Source organism: Malus sylvestris, chromosome 17 (genome assembly GCF_916048215.2).
Source record: "Malus sylvestris chromosome 17, drMalSylv7.2, whole genome shotgun sequence".
In the NCBI taxonomy this organism is placed as follows: Eukaryota; Viridiplantae; Streptophyta; class Magnoliopsida; order Rosales; family Rosaceae; genus Malus; species Malus sylvestris.
The window spans coordinates 15,482,000-15,493,695 of record NC_062276.1 but is presented as its reverse complement, the minus strand read 5'-3'; the positions used below and the strand labels follow the sequence as shown (position 1 = coordinate 15,493,695).

At 38.9% G+C, this 11,696-nt stretch overlaps 2 pseudogenes; one reads left to right on the top strand and one right to left on the bottom strand.

Moving 5' to 3' along the window:
* Positions 1-258: 258 nt before the first annotated feature.
* LOC126611837 (deaminated glutathione amidase, chloroplastic/cytosolic-like) lies at positions 259-1,275 on the bottom strand (annotated as a pseudogene).
* A 4,535-nt stretch (positions 1,276-5,810) lies between these two features.
* LOC126611836 (uncharacterized) lies at positions 5,811-7,984 on the top strand (annotated as a pseudogene).
* Positions 7,985-11,696: the final 3,712 nt, after the last annotated feature.

The window sequence follows — 11,696 nt, the reverse complement described above, 5'->3', positions numbered from 1 at the left end:
TGCTTTTGTTTCTGTTTCTTCTTTTCTCTTTTCTTTTCTGCTTTGCTTTTACTTTCTCGACATGTGAGCAGAACCGTCTCACATAACTGCACCACTGTAAAATGCTCAATAATTTCTCATTATTCCAAACTGTTGCAGCAACGCGACTCTTAAAGCTCTTTAGCAATGATGTATATGTTGGCCCTCCTGGAAAAGGCTCTGTCGCTTTAGCATCAACCCCTTTCCTCTTCTTTGACTCAGTTGAACTGGTTTTCATCCTCATAAAAAACTGGATCCCACTTCTGCCCCGACCTGACGCATGAACTCAATAACCTTTCTTCTTCGTCGAGCAGGTTCGGTAAAGCTGCCTTCCTTGTACACCTTTCCACCAGGAATATTCGCATCAAACAAGTGAATCTTTCTGTGAGTACTTCTGATGTTTCCAGCATCATTAACAACAACATGGGTGTTACACAAATGTTTATTATCCGATCCCTTTTCTTGGAACCCTCCAAGTGACAACCAAATCCCAGATTCTCTTGCTAGAAAGCAGTGCTTTTGCAAAATTTGACCCTCTAGAAGTTCTGCTATTTTCAGACTGTCACCATCTTTGGCACCAATAAATGAAAAGCTTTTCGAAAAGCAAATCAATTTTGCTCCGGCAGCAGTTTGATGAGGTGAGAGCAGGTGGCAAAATTGGACGGAGGTCATTTGGGCGGCGGCGACTCAGATTGAATTGGCGGCCATGTTCGACTCTCCAAGGATGATGACGCGGGTGGACTGGGAACGGATTGGAGCGCCGTTTCGGAGGATGGGCTGACACAATAATTAGGTAGGGAAAGACAAAACGGCATCTGTGAATTTGAGGTCAGAAAAGGAAAGTTGTCAGGTCGGGGATTCGGAGCAGGAGCTAGTGCCTTTCGATTATCTCCGATTGGCTGTAACTCAGTAACATCTCATAGGCCTGAAACTGCTTCACTTTGGCACGGAAGACGGCTTTGAGCTCGGCGACGGAGGAGGAAGGCTGGACACTGGGGATAGTGCAAGTGGTGGAAGTGGCGGAAAGAGGAGGAGCATCCTCTTTGTAGTTCTTCACTGTGAATTTTTTTGTTGTTGGAAGACGGCTGCTTTTGCCTGGGGTTTGGTGGTCGCGTTGCCTTCTTCTTGGGCTTTGTGGCCTCATTGAGCTTAATTTCCTGTCTGGCATCAAACTGGGAGATGATTGCATGGAAATGTGGGATCCATAAGATCCTAGAGAGTAAAATTGAGAAGCTAGGATCAAAACTAGGCCTGGCATTTTGGACCCAACCCGTTAACCCGACCCGACCCGACCCAACTCGTTAATATTTGTATTTGGGTGGATGCTTAACGGGTCGGGTCGTTAACGGATGAACCCGTTAACAACCCGTTAAATAACGGGTCACTTTGGGTCAACCCATTAGTACCCGTTAGTTGATGATATTTTAGTAATTTTAGTAAAGTCTTAATGACAAAAAATAAACTTTATGAAAAAAATAAAAATAATAATAATTGTTAACGAGTGTTAACGGGTGAAACGGGTGACCCGTTAGCTTAACGGGTTGGGTTCGGGTGACCCGTTAACTTAACGGGTCGGGTTCAACCCGACCCAAACCCAATAAACCCGACTCGTTTACAGGTCTAATCAAAACGACGACGCATCTGAAGCTCAGCTCTCTGCCGATTATGTTGAAAACCATCGAACATCGCAGACAGATGAATCCCGAAGAATTCTGAGCCTCCTGAGTCTGCTGATGTTGTTGCTATTGTTGCTGCTGCAGATTTGCTTCACTCTTCCCCATTTGAAGAGCATCTGGGATTTCCCCTCACTCCCTCTCTCTAAAGAGTATAAAAATGGCAGGATGAGAGATTACGAAGAAGATGAAGAAGATGTGAGGGACAAGTGTTCATAGTGGGTATAGTTGCCCTGTTTAAACCATTTACAAAGACAATCTACTCTCTCTCTCTCTCTTTCCCCTTCTCCCTCTCTGTAATCCCTGGTTGCAGATCGAGTAGGATCTCAGGTTGTGCAGATTCACGGTGGACAGTGGTGAAATTTAATGAAAAAATGAAAGAGAACCGACATAGTTTTTTGTGTTGATTCCCACAAACGGCGCCAAATGTTGATGCACAAAACCGGAAGGGTCTTGGAACAACGTAAATCTAACCGTGAATCTGCAAGAAAGTAAATAACACAAGATGTATCGTGGTTCACCCCAAGGTTTGGGCTACGTCCACACTGATATTGCATTTTTTAGGGAGAAAGGGGGCTTCTTTATGAGAGTGAGAGCTTTGAGAGAGTGAGGGTGTGGCCTAAGAAAATGGCCTCCCCTAATGAGGAGAGTGAGAAGTCCTTTTATAAAATAAGGGCTCCTCACTTATTACATATTTGCCCCCTTCCGTTATTACATAATTACATTTAAGTCCATCGAGTATTTATACGAGATCTAAATACGGAGACCCTAAGTATGGTAGAAAACAATTTACATAAGATAAAAATATGCACTTATTAAGAGAAATTGTCTCACGGTCATTTTTTCATATAGGTAAGTGAACTCATAATGTTTTTTGAATAGTTTGAATGAACTAAAGCGGTTGCGCTTGAGAAGAACGTGGGAAGAGGTTGACGGTTGTTCACACACACAAAATGTGTGCTCTCTGCTATTGTCAATAAAGAAAAGAATGGAAGTCAGATGGGCTACCAACTCACACACAGGGAGCTCCCTGTTGAAAGTAAGCAAGTTATATATGATGTGTGCTTACTGCTTAGAGACCAAGTAACTTAAACAACAATGCAGCTACCACATTTAACTACAGATGAATCTAAGTTGGATTATAGGTGCATAATCTACTTAATTAATTAGTTGATTGAGACAAGTAACTTTTAAGACAAGTTATATACCTTCAACATGATTCAATGCTGATTGGCAAGAATCATGGAACCAAGAGACACACGGTTGACTATTTGAAACCCTATTTGGTAAGATATATTGTACGTGCCTTGGAGGGACAACATTAAGATTAATGGTGATTTGGTTTATCCTTCTAATAACTACAATAGGCGATTTCAGAGGAATCCCTATTGCTATGATAAAGATGTCCATGCGCTCACAACAATATGGTTCCATTCTAAGAAAGTCGCTATTCTTGTTGGAGCATTACAAACTAGAGAGAGTGGAATGCATCTTGTGATGTGAGAATGTGAGGATAAAGTATGACATCGGTGAGGAACCAAACCATGCAAGAGCTTATAAGAGGTTGGGCTTCTACTTCCAATCGGTCTTATGGTGAAATCTAAGCTTTCTTCATCGTATCAGAGCAGGTTGTCCCCCCGTGTGAAGCTCAATGGCCATAGACGCTCCATGTCACCTGGTTTGTCTTGTCCAAGTGTCAGGCTTGAAAATTTGTCACAAGTGAGGGAGCATGTTGAGAATGAATTTTGCATTGATGGGAGGAAGGACCTTTGCATGGGCTTATAAGTAATTTGGGCTACTCTCCATATTGTTAATTGGTTTTATGATAGAACATCAACTTTCTTCATGCATCAGAGTAGGTTAGTCCATGTGTGAAGCCCATCGGCTACACGTGCTCCAATTCACTGAATTTGTGTTGTCCATGTGTTATGCTTGAAAATTCGTCACATATGAGGGGGCGTGTGAAAAAGTGAAGACAAAGTCTCAAATCGGTGACAAACCAAACCATAAAAGAGCTAATAAGATATTTGACTACTCTCCATATTATCGAGTAGTTTTATGATGGAACTTCTAACTTTTTTTCATGTGATACTCGAACCATCATGCCTCCAATCAGTGCAGGTTAGTACCATTCATCCTTCTCGTCCTTGTTTCGTGATGCTTGTCAAACTTTGATCCTAGAACCATGTTGTTTAAATCTTTAATACATTCTAACACGGGAACAATGTTTAAGTGCACCCTAGGGTTCACCTTCTTAATTATCCACCCATTTGTAGAAAATTAACAAACTCTTATTGTACTTGTACACATGTCAATAATCAGATTATTTATTTGATTTAACACTGTTTAATTTTTTTTTTCTACAAATAATTAATCAAATTGATCGTCTATATTTATCACAAATGGAAGGTACTTTATCAAAATGATTTTAATTACCAAAATCGTCATCTTCTTCACACATAAATATTAAACAGTCTTTAGTTTGATTGATTTTTTGCGGAAACAATATTAAATAGTGATTTGGCAAGTGAATTATTTCAGTTATGGAATGTGTACGACAATGATATGTTATTACAAGTGAGTTGTACGTATGGTGTATCCAGGGAGATGAGTTTAGGTAGAAAATGTTGATTCGTAGGAAACAAGTTTGAAAGGTGAATAGGAGTAACTAAAAGGGTAAGATTCATTGCGTAAAAGCAAAAATAATGGATGTAGAAGCTCGTGATTCCTTTTGTTGTTGAGAAATTATTATGTGGAAAGTAGGTTTACTTTGAGTTGCAACAAAATAAATTAATTGAGTTTGGTTTGGGCAGTTGAGTTTGAATTCAACAAAATAATATAATTCAACCAATTTCCAATTTTTACAATAAGGGTGAAGGAATTAATAAAGGTGTGTGATATTCACATATCCCTTTTTACTTCTCTCACACTTTTTGGTTTTCGATATTCGGATCAGATGAATTGAAAAATATCAACGAACAAAAATTAATAAATAGTATGTGAGAAGTAAAAAATGATGTGTAGATAATATATCCCTTAATAAATTTGTACCGAAGTGGTCATCACGAGATTCAAATTTAACACTTCTTTTTTACCAGAAAAAAAAATCACTAAATATCATTAGACAAGAATATTAAATAGCAGTACTCAACCAACTTAAAGTAGACAGCTCATGTGTTGTTGCATCATTAGCTAAAATGGAAAGTCTTTTTTTTTCTTTCTTCTCATGCATTTATTGGGCTGGTACTCGGCCATATCAAGCATTCACATGCTTGTGCTCAAACAAATTAATTGAAAGTTGTTTTTGTTTTTTTAACAAATGATATTATCTATCATAGCAAAAAGAGGATAAGCTTAGGCTCACAATAAGCTAGTATTAATATGATTTAAACTTGCATTTGGCGAGAATCAAGCTTAAGACCTCTCGCTTACAAGTAAAAATAAATACTATTAGACTGTAATACTAAATAACAGATTAAAAGTTGTTTAAGAGAGACAAGAAGAATGCTTAATTAGAAGAAATTGTCAAAAACAAGCAAATACTGTGTGTTCAATATGAAGGAAGGTAGATGAAGGGAGTTAGTATGCCAATAATATCTACACTAAGGGCCAGGATGATGGGTTTTGCCATAATAATATAGTTCAATCACGTCATTAGTGAGAATCGAATATAAGACATCTCACTTAGAGCAACTCCACCGTTGCAAAGCCCCCCCCGGGGGTTATTCATTATTTAATCCACCTAGTGAGCAGTAACTGTCATTAATAAACAGTAACTGTCTTTTGCATCTCCATCCCTACAATGAATAACCCTGACAATAAGTAATAAAATATTAGTATTTTTTTTATTTATAATTAACATTATATTATTTACTTTGTATAAATTAATATTATATTATTACTTTGTATAAATTAAAATTCCTTTTGGAAATCTCTTCCTTATATTATTTACTTTGTATAAATTAATATTATATTATTACTTTGTATAAATTAAAATTCCTTTTGGAAATCTCTTCCTATCTCTCGAAACTTCTACCATTTTTTTTGCTTCACTTCTGACACACAGCAGAGCAGCACACCTGAATGCCCTTCTTAATTTTTGCTGCACTTATGTAGTCCATGGCTTCGCGAAATGGTGTGGTGCAAAGCGGTGTCGTGAAGCTGGATAGCCCGGTTAATTTCAAATCGTCATCATTCAAGTCCTAACTCCCTCCTTCTCAATCTCCTGGATCCGTCCTGCGCTATTTGGCTCCGCTATTTGGCGACGTCAGTTTTTGTTTCCCCAAATGGGATTCGATTGAATTTTGGAGAAAAATGGAAGCATTATTTCAATTCATCATTTAAATAAATGTTTAGAATTTGGAAAATTTGAGGTAATAGAATAAGCATGGCAAATTCAAATGAGTAAATGAAATGTAGAGGTCGAGTAGCTATAAGGTTGAGGCCCAAAAATGCAGAGGAGATGATGGCTGACGTCGCCCAGACGTCAGCCTTGCGTCACGTGGCCTTCGGGCTCTCTAGCTGGCAACTCCTGTCGGGCCTCTTCTTCGGGCATGCTCGGGCTCCATCGCCAGCACATGCTAGACCTCCCCACTCCTTGCGTCACGTGGCCTTCGGGCTCCCGAGCTGGCAACTCCTGTCGGGCCTCTCCTTCGGGCCTACTCGGGCTCCATCGCCATCACATGCTAGACCTCCCCACTCGGGCTCTCTGGCCCTGTTTGAAAGCTAGTCCATCGGGTAATACCCCATGGTGGAACTACTCTTACAAATGAAGAGAAATATCACTAGACTGGAGTACTAAGTGACATTATGCTTTAATTATTTGTTCGCAATAGTTTTCATAGATCCCTTCACATAGGTTTGATGTTTAAGTCTTACAATATACAGTAGATGGTGATTGATCAAATATTCAAAATTGATCATTTTAATTTGGTTTCCAAGCCGTGGGAAAAAGTATGCATCGATCGGAGGCTATTGTTTTAAATGAAAATATGATGTGTATGCCTATCAATAGTTGGACAATATGTAATACTTTTTTTTTATTTTTTTTAAGGATAAATCTCAGTTTACTACCCTCAAGTTTCGTGGTTTTCAACATTTGGTACATGAAGTTTTTTTTTCATCCCAGAGTCATACCTAAAGTGTTAATTTTGGAACAGTCTTATACATCCGTTAGTCTGGCTGTTATGTCTCTTGTTAATTGATGACATGGTGCCTATATGGACAATAATTGGGCGCCACGTGTCATTAAAAGATCCACGTGGAAATAAAAAATTTTAAAAAAAATTTAAAAACAAAAAAAACCAAATCCCCTTCATCTTCCCCAGAATACCCACCCGTACCCACCCTCCCACCCCTTCTTCCACTCCCCAATACTCTTTCTTTCGCACCACTCGTACCCAGACTCCCGCGACTCTTCCCCTCGCTCCCATGAAATCGACTGCGACACCCTTTCGTGAGACTACCAAACGCCCTTTCACAACCTCCAACTACAAAGTTAAGTTCATGTGCAACTACGGCAGCAAAATCCAGCCCCGCCCCCATGACCACCAGCTTGCCTACGTCAGCGGTGACACCAAAATCCTCGTTGTTAATCGCAATATCAAGCTTTTTGTTTTCATCTCTAAGCTCTCCTCCCTCTGTGACACCTCTAATGACGCCGTTTGCTTCAAGTACCAGCTTCCTGGCAAAGATCTTGACATTCTCATATCTGTCACCAACGACGAAGACCTCGACCACATGATGGTTGAGTACGGTCGACTCTACAGCGCTTCCGCTAAGCCTACTAGGCTCCAACTCTTTCTTTTCCCTCTTGACAGCAACACTTCGTGTAGCTTCAGCTCCAGCTAGACTAAGTCCGAGGGCCAGTGGTTTGCCGACGCTTTGAATTCAGTTCAGATCGGGTATCTTGATGGATCCTCTCTGATGGCTCCGGTCATGGCCTCGTCGACAAACCCCGATTTCCTAGGGATCGCCACACTGAAGAACCGGTGATATCTCAGGCGGAGATTCAGCGGCAGATCCAAGAGTTGCAGAGGATGCAAATCATTGCTGGTCACGAGCCGACCACCATCTATCACCGGAAAGTGACGAAATGGGAAACCCTAGGGGTTACACTGACGATTATTATTACACACAAAAACTTACATATGACATTTAACCAGCCAAGGGTTGTCTCCGGTGGGAATGCCACCACCTATGCCATTTCCAACTACGTATATGCAGAGAGGCACATGAACACTGGGGGTTTTTTGGTGACAACTGGGGTGGGAGGGTTTGTTGAGAAGGGGTAGGTGATGGGGGTGGGAGGGTGGGCACGGTTGAGGATTCTGGGGAAGACGAAAGGGATTTGGGTTTTTTTTTAATTTTAATTTTATTTTTAATTTCCACGTGAACTCCTTAATGACATGTGGCGTCCAGTCATTGTCCACATGGGCACCACATCATCAGTTAACAGGAGACTTAATAACTAGACTAATGGATGTGTGAGTCTGTCCCAAAATTAATACTTTAGGTATGACTCTGGGACAAAAAAAACTTCATGTACCAAATGTTGAAATTCACAAAACTTAAAGGTAGTAAACTGAGATTTAATTGAGTTGTGGGTTGGTGATTTATCAATAACTGATAGTGATTCCACTTTAGTGTACGCCTCAAATATAGCTATATTCTTTATATCATGGTAGTGCTACCAACTACAATTGTAGTGAATATTTAAAGGAAAACTAATAAAAAAAGGTTTGAAAATTTTGAGTTTTAACAATAAAAACAAAATAAAGGGTAAAATAAATAGTACCATGATTGATTTTTTAGTGTAAAATTATGATTTTTTATTGAAGTGAACAATACCGAAAACTTATTGTTAAAATTCCTAATATTTAAACCTCGGTTGAACATTTTTGTTGGATGATATTTTTATTTTTCAAGAGGTTGTAGGGCCCCTTTCATTCAACGAATCCAGTAATTCGCTATCAAAATTTATTCAGCCGTTTTAAAACGTTAAATAACAGAAAGCTTTTATTTTTGTTGTAAAGGCAAACAAAAATGGATTTTGTGAAGAGTTTCGGAAAAGTATCATATTTTTAATTTGAAATATATTTGTTTTTCTTTATAGTTCTGCTAAGTTGTCTCACTCAGTCTCTATCATGTCATTGTCCATGTGCACTGGCACAATATTCAAATCTTTCATCGTATGCCGATCCCTAGCAGGTTGCAGTCAAATATGTTTAGCCCATTTTAAAAAAAAAATTGAGATATCTTCGTCATTGGATTTGATTTTAATGAAATTATATGACCTATGATTTAATTTTTACTACATAATTTCATTAAAATCAATCCAAAGGTCAAGAGAATGTCCCTATTTTTTTTTTTAAATAGGGATCCCTCTTGTTAAAGGGCCTGTAGATTTGGATTTTATCCGGATTCAAATTGTGAGGATCTTAAGAATTCTCATATTCTAATTATTTATCATAAATTGTACGGTATCGTATATCATACGGTCATAAATTATTTTAAATTATTTTTATTTAATAATAAACATAAATAGTATCTAACGAAAACTAACCGAACGATATACGATGAATGATCATGATGTAAGAATTTCTAAGATTCCCACAAAGAAGATCTAGAGAAGATCATCATGCTATATATATATATATATATATTTAATGAAATCTGTGTCAATTTCGTTTTCTGAATACCGTATTGTAGAAATATATATATATATATATATATATATATATATATATATATATATATATTTCTATATTTGTTAAGCAATTTCATTGATGCTCGGAACATGCAGAAATTACAGATTCCTATATTTGTTATTTTTAATTTTTTTCGAAGTATGTAGAATTGATTGTTCATGATCTTGGGTGATCGATTATTAATTCATATTATATATTATAATATGAGTCCGTAGTGTAGCAAATATATTCCTTTTTTTGGAGAGATTAAAGTGATACGATGTTCCCAATGAAGAGCAAGTTACCATTGTAAAACATTAGTGTTAGTCAAGTTAGTTAGTTGTTAGAATAGTTACAAATAGTTACCACTGTAACTATTCTCTTTACCTTTGTAAATCTAGTTTATATAAATACCTCAGTGTAACTAATTATAAAGAAATGAAATCATTTCTCAATATGGTATCACTCGCTTAAGTCCACCGACTTCGATCCTCCTTCTGCTACTTTCTTGCTTATTTTCTTACCTACCAAACACCATTGCTTCCGTCTGCAGATCTTCGATCTTGTTCATCAATGGCGGCAAATTCTTCGCATTCTTCCTCTCCTGTGGCTGCGCATCCTTCCTCTCCGGCGATCGCGGATCCTTCCTCTTCGCTGCCTCCACATCTCAATCCTTCTCCGATGAACCCTAACTCCTCTTTTCAAGCTTCAATCAACTCCATCACGATCCAAAACATTGGGAGTATGATTCAAACAAAACTTAAGCGTCATAATTACCTTGTTTGGCGTTCTCTGTTCGAACCGATCTTCCGCCGCTACAAGCTCACCGGCATGGTTGATGGATCTGAACCGCCACCGCCTCAATTTCTTGCTGATCTTTCTGGAAATTTGTCCTCGATTCCGAATCCGGCCTTCGAGATCTGGTACGAAAAGGATCAAAACATCCTCATTTGGATCAATTCCACTCTCTCTGAGGATTTGATTCCCTTTACTGTTGGTGTTCAATCCTCCCGTGAACTTTGGCAAAATCTTGAGAAGCGATTCGGTGGCGTCTCTCGTTCTCACATTCATCAGTTACGATCGAATTTGCAATTGATGTCGAAAGGCACTTCCACAATATCTGAATATTTGCAACGTATCAAAGAGGTTTCTGATGCTCTCGCTGCTGCCGGTGCCTCGGTTGAGGAGTCAAATCTCCTTCACCTCATTCTTAATGGCTTGCCTGATGACTATGATTCCTTCGTGGATTCAATTCAATTTCGTCTTGCTGATACTACTGTTGATGATCTACATGGATTTCTTCTCAGCAAAGAAATGGCTCTTGCTCGTCGCAAGCCATCTCAAGGTTCCTCTGAACCGTATCAGGCTTTCACCTCCATTCCAGCAGCTTCCAATGCTCCTCCTTTGCTTCCTACACCTCCACTACATCAGGCTTACAATGCTCAGTCTAATGGTTCTCAGAATTATTACCCTAGCAATAATCGCGGTAATTTTCAGCGGAACACTTCTCAAAGGCCCTACAACAACCGTAATCGTTCCAATCGGTTTAATAATTCCTCAACTAATCGTGGTGGAAATCGAGGTGGAAATCGTGGCTTCCGTTCTTTCACTTCTGCAGTCATTCCGTGTCAAATTTGTGAGGACACTGGACATCTTGCCATTGATTGTTCCCACCAAATGAATCTAAATTTTCAAGGTCGTGTTCCCCCAGCCAAACTTCTTCTCCACCACCATGGCTACTGGATTCCGGCGCAAGCTCACATATGACCAATAATATTCATCATCTTCAGAATCCACAGCCCTATACTGGTCCAGATAAAGTCTACATTGGAGATGGCCAAGGTTTGCCAATTCTCCATACTGGTTCTACTTTACTTAAAACCCCTTCTGCAGATTTTCAATTAAAGAATGTGTTACATGTTCCCCACTTGAAGCATGATCTTCTTTTTGCCAAGATGTTCTTGCGTGATAATTGGTGTTCACTAACCCTCAATCCTTTTGACTTCCATGTCAAGGATCTTACTATGGGGAGGATGCTTTTTAGAGCTCCTGTCAGCAATGGTCTCTATCCATTTTATGCTTCTTCTTCAACTGCACCGAAGGTTCATGCTCATTCTGCAATAAGGATCTCTTCTCATGTGTGGCATCAACGATTGGGTCATCCAACGTTCAAGACTTTTCGATCACTGTTATCAAAGTCTATACTGCCTGTTTCTAATAATGTTCAACAATTCTTCTGCTCCAATTGTGTTTTAGGCAAATGTGCCAAGTTACCATTTCAAGAATCTCTCTGTACTACTTCTAGGTCTCTTGAATT